The following is a 12,433-nucleotide window of genomic DNA, read 5'->3' on the forward strand; positions in this document are numbered from 1 at the left end:
CATGCTCTACCAAGGTTTTACAGCACCACAACACCTATTCCACCCATGCTCTACCAAGGTTCTACAGCACCACAACACCTATTCCACCCATGCTCTACCAAGGTTCTACAGCACCACAACACCTATTCCACCCATGCTCTACCAAGGTTCTACAGCACACATATTCAACCTACTACAGTAACTATGTTGGTATAGTACTTCAAACTCTGTGTAGGCAGGATTCTTAGGATTCAAACCTTCTCAAACAGCCTAATTCATACTCTTAGAAGTGATTCAGGGCAGAGCCTCACCTGTTTTGAGCTCCACACTTTTAGGTACATTTATATATATATATATTTATATATATACAACTGTCATGACATAAGATGACGTGCTTATGACAGTGGATACATTGAAAGTGGCTATATTGAAGATGGATACAAATTAACTCAAATCAAATTAAATGTATTTGTCACATACACATGGTTAGCAGATGTTAATGTGAGTGCATTGAAATGCTTGTGCTTCTAGTTCTGGCCATGCAGTAATATCTAACAAGTAATCTAACCTAACAATTTCACAACAACTACCTTAATAAACACACAAGCGTTTTTGGTGACAAGCCAAATTTATTCAGCCTCCTGGGGTTGAAGAGGTGCTGCTGCGCCTTCTTCACCACGCTGTCTGTGTGGGTGGACCAATTCAGTTTGTCCGTGATGTGTACGCCGAGGAACTTAAAACTTTCACCTTCTCCACTACTGTCCCGTCGATGTGGATAGGGGGCTGCTCCCTCTGCTGTTTCCTGAAGTCCACGATCATCTCCTTTGTTTTGTTGACGTTGAGTGTGAGGTTATTTTCCTGACACCACACTCCCTCACCTCCTCCCTGTAGGCCGTCTCGTCGTTCTTGGTAATCAAGCCTACCACTGTAGTGTCGTCTGCAAACTTGATGATTGAGTTGGAGGCGTACATGGCCACGCAGACATGGGTGAACAGGGCTCAGAACACACCCTTGTGGGGCCCCAGTGTTGAGGATCAGCGGGGTGGAGATGTTGTTACCTACCTTCACCACCTGGGGGTGGCCCGTCAGGATGTCCAGGACCCAGTTGCACAGGGCACTGTTCTGACCCAGGGTCTCGAGCTTAATGACGAGTTTGGAGGGTACCATGGTGTTAAATGCTGATCTGTAGTCGATAAACAGCACTCTTACATAGGTATTCCTCTTGTCTAGATGTGTTAGGGCAGTGTGCAGTGTGATTGCAATTGCGTCGTCTGTGGACCTATTGGGGCGGAAAGCAAATTGGAGTGGGTCTAGGGTGTCAGTGTAACGGATGTGAAACGGCTAGCTTAGTTAGCAGTGTGCGCTAAATAGCGTTTCAATCGGTGACGTCACTTGCTCTGAGACCTTGAAGTAGTAGTTCCCCTTGCTCTGCAAGGGCCGCGGCTTTTGTGGAGCGATGGGTAACGACGCTTCGTAGGTGTCAGTTGTTGATGTGTGCAGAAGGTCCCTGGTTCGAGCCCGGGTATGGGCGAGGGGACGGTTTAAAATTATACTGTTACATCAGGTAGGGTGGAGGTGATATGGTCCTTGACTCGTCTCTCAGAGCACTTCATCATGAAGGAAAGTGAATGAGTTACCTTCGCTTTCTTGGGAACAGGAACGACGGTGGCCCTCTTGAAGTATGTGGGAACAGCAGACTGGGATAAGGATTGATTGGATATGTCCTTAAACACACCAGCCAGCTGGTGAAGGTGGATACATTGAACGTGGCTACAGTGAAGGTGGATACAGTGAAGGTGGATACAGCGAAGGTGGCTACAGTGAAGGTGGATACAGTGAAGGTGGCTACAGTGAAGGTGGATACAGTGAAGGTGGCTACAGTGAAGATGGATACAGTGAAGGTGGATACAGTGGAGGTGGATACAGTGAAGGTGGATACAGTATATCAATAATGTGATCGTGTAAAGTGTTGATGAGAAGATAGTGAACATTCAACCATAAATTAGAGGAGATGAATACCTGGGTATGTCATCAAGTGCAGGAATGATATTCCATGTCAGAACATTTATTGTGGCCAACATGGTGAATTAGCTGCCGGGGCCGTAATGTTCAGTGTGGTGCTAATAAGCTTTGTCCTCTAAAGTTATTATACATTGTGGGGCCTATTCCTCCACTCTTCTCACACAACCTGTTCTCTTCCTCTCTCTCCCTCTCTCTCTCTTCCTCGCTCTCTCTCTCTGTCTCTCTCTTTGTTTCTCTCTCTTCCCCTCTCTCTCTCTCTCTCTTTCTCTCTCTCTCTTCCTCTCTCTCTCTCTCTGTCTCTGTCTTTGTTTCTCTCTCTTCCTCTCTTTCCCTATCTCTTTCACTTTCTCTCTTTTCCTCTCTCTCACTCTTTCTACTCCACCCTACTGTTTTTCAGATGGGATTACGTGTCAGAGTCGACATTCACAACATGCAAGTCGGTTGCCTAGCAGCCTCCTCTACCTGGCAGTTGATTGGCTGAAGTATCTGTGACTCAAGGAGGAAACAGGAAGTGTTGTTTTTTGACAGTGGGGGATACCAGGGACACATTGAGTTTATATCTCTCTCTAGTGGTCACAAGAGGAACTGACTGACAACACAGTGACCTCTGCTACTGCAGCAAAGTTATTTATTTCCCGAGGATGGATTAACAAGTGGGCGTCCCTTAAACGTTGAAGCATCCCTTTAATGTTAAATGATGTCATTAAGAGAATGATTTCATTTGAGGTTGAAATCCGTTCATCTTGATGCTCTATGTTTGCTCTACTGTATCCATAATATTTATATGTATATACTGTACTCTACTGTATCCATAATATATATTTATATGAATATACTGTACTCTACTGTATCCAGAAAGTACATACTGTCCTCTACTGTATCCATAATATTTATATGTATATACTGTACTCTACTGTATCCAGAAAGTACATACTGTCCTCTACTGTATCCATAATATATATTTATATGAATATACTGTACTCTACTGTATCCAGAAAGTACATACTGTACTCTACTGTATCTATTATATATGTTTGTATGTATATAGTGTACTCTACTGTATCCATAATATATATTTATATGTATATACTGTACTCTACTGAATCCATAATATATATTTATATGTATATAGTGTACCCTACTGTATCCATAATATATATTTATATGTATATACTGTACTCTACTGAATCCATAATATATATATTTATACGTATATAGTGTACTCTACTGTATCCATAATATATATTTATATGTATATACTGTACTCTACTGAATCCATAATATATATTTATACGTATATAGTGTACTCTACTGTATCCATAATATATATTTATATGTATATACTGTACTCTACTGAATCCATAATATATATTTATATGTATATAGTGTACTCTACTGTATCCATAATATATATGTATATGTATATACTGTACTCTACTGTATCCAAATCAAATCAAATCAAATTTAATTTGTCACATACACATGGTTAGCAGATGTTAATGCGAGTGTTGTGAAATGCTTGTGCTTCGAGGTCCGACAATGCAGTAATAACCAACGAGTAATCTATCCTAACACTTTTTACAACAACTACCATATACACACAAGTGTAAAGGGATGAAGAATATGTACATAAAAATATATGAATGAGTGATGGTACAGAACGGCATAGGCAAGATGCAGTAGATGGTATCGAGTACAGTATATACATATGAGATGAGTAATGTAGGGTATGTAAACATTATATTAAGTGGCATTGTTTAAAGTGGCTAGTGATACATTTTTACATCAATTTTTCCATTTTTAAAGTGGTTGGAGTTGAGTCAGTATGTTTGCAGCAGCCATTCAATGTTAGTGGTGGCTGTTTAACAGTCTGATGGCCTTGAGATAGAAGCTGTTTTTCAGTCTCTCGGTCCCAGCTTTGATGCACCTGTACTGACCTCGCCTTCTGGATGATAGCGGGGTGAACAGGCAGTGGCTCGGGTGGTTGTTGTCCTTGATGATCTTTTTGGCCTTCCTGTGACATCGGGTGGTGTAGGTATACTGGGGGGCAGGTAGTTTGCCCCTGGTGATGCGTTGTGCAGACCTCACTACCCTCTGGAGAGCCTTACGGTTGTGGGCACAGCAGTTGCTGTACCAGGCAAATGATACAGCCCGACAGGACGCTCTCGATTGTGAATCTGTAAAAGTTTGTGAGTGCTTTTGGTGACAAGCCGGATTTCTTCAGCCTCCTGAGGTTGAAGAGGCGCTGCTGAGCCTTCTTCACCAAGCTGTCTGTGTGGGTGGACCAATTCAGTTTGTCCGTGATGTGTACGCCGAGGAACTTAAAACTTACTACCCTGTCGACTACTGTCCCGTCGATGTGGATAGGGGGGTGCTCCCTCTTCTGTTTCCTGAAGTCCACGATTATCTCCTTTGATTTGTTGACGTTGAGTGTGAGGTTATTTTCCTGACACCACACTCCGAGGGCCCTCACCTCCTCCCTGTAGGCCGTCTCGTCGTTGTTGGTAATCAAGCCTACCACTGTAGTGTCGTCTGCAAACTTGATGATTGAGTTGGAGGCGTACATGGCCACACAGTCGTGGGTGTACGCGAGCAGTGTGGGTGCAAAAATAGAATAATGATTTCTAAATTTATTTTGCGACTGGTCAGCATGTTAGCCAAACACATTTAAGCTCAGTTTTTCACAATTCCTGACTTTTAATCCTAGCAAAAAATCCCTGTTTTAGGTCAGTGAAGATCACAACTTTATTTTAAGAATGTGAAATGTCAGAATAATAGCATAGATAATGATTAATTCTCTCTAGCATTGCCTTTAAATTTCTTAATTTGGGTCAAACATTTCAGGTAGCCTTCCACAAAATTCCCACAATGTGCCAAAATTGGGTGAATTTTGGCCCATTCCTCCTGACAGAGCTGGTGTAACTGAGTCAGGTTTGTAGGCCTCCTTGCTCGCACAGGCCTTTTCAGTTCTGCCCACAAATGTTCTATAGGATTGAGTTCAGGGCTTTGTGATGGCCACTCCAATACCTTGACTTTGTTGTCCTTAAGCCATTTTGCAACAACTTTGGAAGTATGCTTGGGGTCATTGTCCATTTGGAAGACACATTTGTGACCAAGCTTTAACTTCCTGATTGATGTCTTGAGATATTGCTTCAATATATCCACATCATTTTCCTTCCTAATGTAACCATCTATTTTGTGCACCAGTCCCTCCTGTAGCAAAGCACCCCCACAACATGATGCTGCCACCCCCGTGCTTCACGTTTGGGATGGTGTTCTTCGGCTTGCAAGCCTCCCCCTTTTTCCTCCAAACATAACCATGGTATTTATGGCCAAACAGTTCTATTTTTGTTTCATTAGACCAGAGTACATTTCTTCAAAAAGTACGATCTTGGTCCTCATGTGCAGTTGCAATCCGTAGTCTGGCTTTTTATGGCAGTTTTGGAGCAGTGGCTTCTTCCTTGCTGAGCGGCCTTTCAGGTTATTTTTGTACTTTTGTACCTGTTTCCTCCAGCATCTTCACAAGGTCCTTTGCTGTTGTTCTGTGATTGATTTGCACTTTTCACACCAAAGTACGTTCATCTCTAGGAGACAGAACGTGTCTCCTTCCTGAGCGGTATGACGGCTGCGTGGTCCCATGGTGTTTATACTTGCATACTCTTGTTTGTAAAAAAGAACGAGGTACAGATGAACGTAGTACCTTCAGGCGTTTGGAAATTGCTCCCAATGCTAAACCAGCCTTGTGGAGGTCTACAATTTATTTTTTGGGTTTTGGCTAATTTCTTTTGATTTCCCCATGATGTCAAGCAAAGATGCACTGAGTTTGAAGGTAGGCCTTGAAATACATCCACGTGTACACCTCCAATTGACTCAAACAATGTCAATTAGCCTATCAGAAGCTTCTAAAGCCATGACATCAGTTTCTGGAGTTTTCCAAGCTGTTTAAAGGCACAGTCAACTTATTGTATGTAAACTTCTGACCCGCTGGAATTGTGATACAGTGAATTATATGTGAAATAATCTGTCTGTAAACAATTGTTGGAAAAATGACTTGTGTCATCCACAAAGTAGATGTCCTAACCAACTTGCCAAAACTATAGTTTGTTAACAAGAAATGTGTGTAGTTGTTGAAAGTTTTTAATGACTCCAACCTGACTGTATGTAAACTTCCGACATCAACTGTAAACTGTACTCTACTGTATCCAGGATATGTAAACTGTACTCTACTGTATCCAGGATATGTAAACTGTACTCTACTGTATCCAGGACATGTAAACTGTACTCTACTGTATCCAGGATATGTAAACTGTACTCTACTGTATCCAGGACATGTAAACTGTACTCTACTGTATCCAGAATATATATACTGTGTGTAGACGATGTGGTAATTCCGCTGAGATTCTGATTCTAATTCTAACTCAGCTGTTGTGTGAGTGTTAATAGTTACTTGGCTTTGTTTTCTTAGAGATCACGTACACAGGCCATTCGGAAAGTGTTCCAACCCCTTTACTCTTTCCACATTATGTTACGTTGCAACCTTATTCCAAAATGGATTGAATTGTTTTTATTCCCTGATCAATGTACACACGATACCCCACAACGATGAAGCAAAAACAGGTTTTCAGACGTTTTTACAAATGCATTGGGGGGAAAAAAAATAGTTATCACATTTACATAAGTATTCAGCCCCTTTACTCTTTTTGGGGAGGATCAGCTTAATATTGCGGAAAGAATGTTTACTCAGTACTCTGTTGAAGCAAGTTTGGCAGAGATTACAGCCTTGAGTCTTCTTGGGTATGACGTTACTTGGCACACCTGTATTTGGGGAGTTTCTCCCATTCTTCTCTGTAGATCCTCTCAAGCTCTGTCAGGTTGGATGGGGGGAGGTCAGGTCTCTCCAGAGATATTTTATGGGTATCGAGTTTGGGCTTTCGCAGGGTACGGGTACGGGCACGGGTACGGGTAGCAGTGTGTGTGTGTCCATAAGTCTACCTGTGTTCCCGCCAAGGCCTGGTTACCATGGGCACGGCATGGAGGATGACATCACCGTGTTACTGTGACATCATCACCAGACAGTGACTCATATTCTTTTGGGGTCGTGACAGTGCGTGTGTGTGTGTGTGTGTGTGTGTGTGTGTGTGTGTGTGTGTGTGTGTGTGTGTGTGTGTGTGTGTGTATGTGTGTGTGTTTGTGTGTGTGTGTGTGTGTGTGTTTGCGTTTGCACTAGTGTCCTTGCACTGCGATGCAAAAATTAAATCCACCAACCCAAATCATTTCAACATCAAAGTGTTTTTATTCTATGTAACAAAAATAATACAATTGTTCTTTGTTCTAAGAAAAGCCAAACTGAAAAAAATAAACTGAACAAAATTCATAAACGAGACACACATTCACATCATGTCAAGGCAGAATAATCTTGCATTGGACACAAGGGGTTCCCCTGACACAGATTAGACTAGATTTAAATTCATAAATATAATTATGCAGATTCGTAGTAATATTTAAGGGGTTGGTTTCATTCTATCTTTTATGTTTCCGTATCATCGTGTGTTATTTCTGAATAGGTTGGTCCTCCATCTAAATCAACATTCCACAGAGAAGTGGTATATTTTAACGGTCCACCGTATTAAACCTGATTCAAACAAACATATCAGTATCGTGTATTGTATTGATGTCAAGTGAAAAACCTATTCATAACATTTGAATAAGACTAGTTTTCCAGGGAACAACGAGGCCAACTGACAATGTCCAAGGAAGCAAGCTTAAACAAATCCTAAACCCGCATTTAGATTACCCCTGGGGTAGCAATACAATCAAATATCAAAAATATATGAAACCACAATAACATTCAACGGATAGCTGCAATGGGAATACAGATAATAACCAAATCAAACCTCAGCAACATTCAACGGATAGCTGCAATGGGAATACAGATAATAACCAAATCAAACCTCAGCAACATTCAACAGATAGCTGCAATGGGAATACAGATAATAACCAAATCAAACCTCAGCAACATTCAACGGATAGCTGCAATGGGAATACAGATAATAACCAAATCAAACCTCAGCAACATTCAACGGATAGCTGCAATGGGAATACAGATAATAACCAAATCAAACCTCAGCAACATTCAACAGATAGCTGCAATGGGAATACAGATAATAACCAAATCAAACCTCAGCAACATTCAACAGATAGCTGCAATGGGAATACAGATAATAACCAAATCAAACCTCAGCAACATTCAACAGATAGCTGCAATGGGAATACAGATAATAACCAAATCAAACCTCAGCAACATTCAACGGATAGCTGCAATGGGAATACAGATAATAACCAAATCAAACCTCAGCAACATTCAACAGATAGCTGCAATGGGAATACAGATAATAACCAAATCAAACCTCAGCAACATTCAACAGATAGCTGCAATGGGAATACAGATAATAACCAAATCAAACCTCAGCAACATTCAACGGATAGCTGCAGACAAGAAGCAACATGAACTGAAATATAATTCCCTATATGGGTCTCCCTATGGGTCTCTCTATGGGTCTCTCTATGGGTCTCCCTATGGGTCTCTCTATGGGTCTCTCTATGGGTCTCCCTGTGGGTCTCTCTGTGGGTCTCTCTGTGGGTCTCTCTGTGGGTCTCTCTGTGGGTCTCTCTGTGGGTCTCTCTGTGGGTCTCTCTGTGGGTCTCTCTGTGGATCTCCCTATGGGTCACCCTATGGGTCTCCCTATGGGTCTCCCTATGGGTCACGGGTCTCCCTATGGGTCTCTCTATGGGTTTCTCTGTGGATCTCCCTATGGGTCTCTCTATGAGTTTCCCTATTGGTCTCCCTATGGGTCTCCCTATGGGTCTCCCTATGGGTGTCTCTATGGGTCTCTCTATGGGGCTCCCTATGGGTCTCTCTATGGGTCACGGGTCTCTCTATGGGTCACGGGTCTCTCTATGGGTCACCCTATGGGTATCTCTATGGGTCTTCCTATGGGTCTCTCTATGGGTCTCTCTATGAGACTCTATGGGTCTCTCTATGGGTCTCCCTATGGGTCTCCCTATGGGTCTCCCTATGGGTCTCCCTATGGGTCTCTCTATGGGTCTCCCTATGGGTCTCTCTATGGGTCTCTCTATGGGTCTCCCTATGGGTTTCTCTATGGGTCTCCCTATGGGTCTCCCTATGGGTCTCCCTATGGGTCTCTCTATGGGTCTCTCTAGGGGCCCTGGTCAAAGGTTGTACACTTTAAAAGGGGAAAATGTTCCAGTTGAGAAGTATGATTGTGTGTGTAACTAATACTCAGTGGTGAGAGAATCTACACAGGGAACGTAGACATTCTCTCTATGGGTCTTCCTATGGGTCTCTCTATGGGTCTCCCTATGGGTCTCCCTATGGGTCTCTCTATGGGTCTTCCTATGGGTCTCCCTATGGGTCTCCCTATGGGTCTTCCTATGGGTCTCCCTATGGGTCTCTCTATGGGTCTCCCTATGGGTCTCCCTATGGGTTTCTCTATGGGTCTCTCTATGGGTTTCTCTATGGGTCTCTCTATGGGTCTCTCTATGGGTCAGGAAAGTACACAGGGAACCTAGAATGTCCATATGGACTGCTGAGGCATCTCTGTTACACACACACACACACACACACACACACACACACACACAGGCAGGAAGGAACACACAGACACACACAGGCAGGCACGACAGAACACACACACACACAGACAATGCATGTGAATGCTCTCACAAAAGACAAAAGCTCATAAATATAAATGTGCACACGAATACATTCACAAGCACACACACACACACACACACACACACACACACACACACACACACACACACACACACACACACACACACACACACACACACACACACACACAGACACACACACACACACACACACACACACACACACACACACACACACACACACACACACACACACACACACACATTATCTTCTTATACCCAAACCACTGTAGCTGTGTTGTCATGTGAAAGAAGCTGTAGGTTTTAGTGTTACATTGTCATGTACATTATTACATACGTTTATATTCATACATACGCTTATTGTCATAATCATTTCATCATAGTTTCACAATTAACAGAAAAAGGCTAGAGCTTGTCTCTCTTTAAAGGGAGGGAACATTCTGATTGGCTTAAGGACGAGGGAGAAACGCCAATGGCTAAGGAAGTTCCATCGCTTCGCCTCCTCTATCTACAGGACACTAAGATTTCCGGTGTCTAGCCATTGGACTAGAAACATAGACACCCCCCCCCCCACACACACACACAACTTACTCTTTTCTCGACTGAGTTCAAAAATCACCCTCTCCTCAACCACCTGTTACATCCCTCTGTCTGCCTGACATTTGAAGAGCAGGAGGAAGAGGAGGATGAAGAGGAGGAGAGGAAATGAGGAGAGGAAGATGGGAGGATGGCTTTTTGAGACTTTTTTAGAAGAAACAGGAGAAATATGGAGGCTTTGATCGTTAGCGGATCAACCAGCAACCTGCAATTATCATTGAGCATCATGAAACAACGGCACCACATCTCTGTTAGTAGGGTTAGGGTTAGGGTTAGAAATGTGTCGTCTTTTTCCCATGACATTTGAAGACTCACCGTTCTTTGGCAGATGAGTATTGTAGCTGTCCGCTACAATAACATAAAACACACACTTAACGAACGACATTAAGTGAAGTCAGTTGATTGATAAATGTTTGGACAGGACTGCTCTTTGAAAAGGTACATTTCGCCATCACTACCATCAATGTTCGTATCATCACCATCACTATCAACACCATCACCATCACTATCATCACCATCACCATCACTATCAACACCATCACCATCACTATCATCACCATCACCATCACTATCATCACCATCACCATCACTATCAACACCATCACTATCAACACCAACACCATCACTATCATCACCATCACCATCACTATCATCACTATCATCACCATCACTATCAACACCATCACCATCACTATCATCAATGTTCGTATCATCACAATCACAATCATGACCATCACAATCATGACCATCACAATCATGACATCACTATAATCCCCATCACTATCATCACCATCACTATCAACTCCATCACCATAACTATCATCAATGTTCGTATCATCACCATCACTATCATCACAATCACAATCATGACCATCACAATCATGACCATCACAATTATGACCATCACAATCATGACCATCACAATCATGACATCACTATTATCACCATCACTATCATCACCATCACTATCATCACTATCATCACCATCACGATCATCACCATCACTATCAACACCATCACCATCACTATCATCACCATCACTATCATCACCAAAACTATGATCACCATCACTATCATCACCATCACCATCACTATCAACACCATCACCATCACTATCAACACCATCACTATCATCACAATCATGACCATCACAATCACGACCATCACTATGTCAGACTGTCTGAGAGGGGCTTTAGTATCTACATAACGGGGGATCGAAAAGCCTAATGTATTCTGTACCATGTCCGTCTTTTAGAGGCCAGCTTTAGTGAATGACTGGAAACTGTCGTTTTGCATGATCTGAACGCGCACACACACACACACACACACACACACACACACACACACACACACACACACACACACACACACACACACACACACACACACACACACACACACACACACACACACACACACATTGTGGTTTTACCAGAATGCTGCGTCTGACCCTGTGAATGCTCTATTATCTCCCTGACAGCTTGAGGATAAAGGTACATCACTGTCCTCCTGTTTTTCAATATACACCCCCCTCCTTTTTCCTCCCTCTCTCTCTCTACCCCTCTCTCTTTCTCTTTCTCTCTCCCCTCTCTCTCTCTCCCTCTCTCCCCTCTCTCTCTCCCCCTCTCTCTCTCTCTACCCCTCTCTTTCCCTCCCCTTCTCTCTCTCTTTCGCCTTCTCTCTCTTTCCCCTATCTCTCTCTCTACCCCTCTCTTTCCCTCCCTCTCTCTCTTTGTACCTCTCTCTGTACTTCTCTCTCTGTGTCTCTCTCTCTGTACCTCTCTCTCTTTGTACCTCTCTCTGTACTTCTCTCTCTCTCTCTCTCCCTCCCTCCCTCTCTTTCCTTCCCCTCCCCTCCTCTCTCTATCTCTCTGTGTACCTCTCTCTCTCTCTCTTTTTCTCAATCTATTAACGTCACACTGTCTGGTCCCACAAACCTCTGCGACTTTTTTATTTTCAGTAAATGTATCTCCTAACCTTCATCTCCTTACATTTTTATCCACCCTGCTCTCCTCCATCTCTACCCCCCTCATCCCCTCCCTACTTCTGCAGATTCCCTATGTCCATCCTGTCTCTCATCCTTCCACCCCCCCCCCCTCCCTCCCCCCTCCCTCCATCC

The sequence above is a fragment of the Oncorhynchus clarkii genome, chromosome 18 (assembly GCF_045791955.1).
Source record: "Oncorhynchus clarkii lewisi isolate Uvic-CL-2024 chromosome 18, UVic_Ocla_1.0, whole genome shotgun sequence".
In the NCBI taxonomy this organism is placed as follows: domain Eukaryota; kingdom Metazoa; phylum Chordata; class Actinopteri; order Salmoniformes; family Salmonidae; genus Oncorhynchus; species Oncorhynchus clarkii.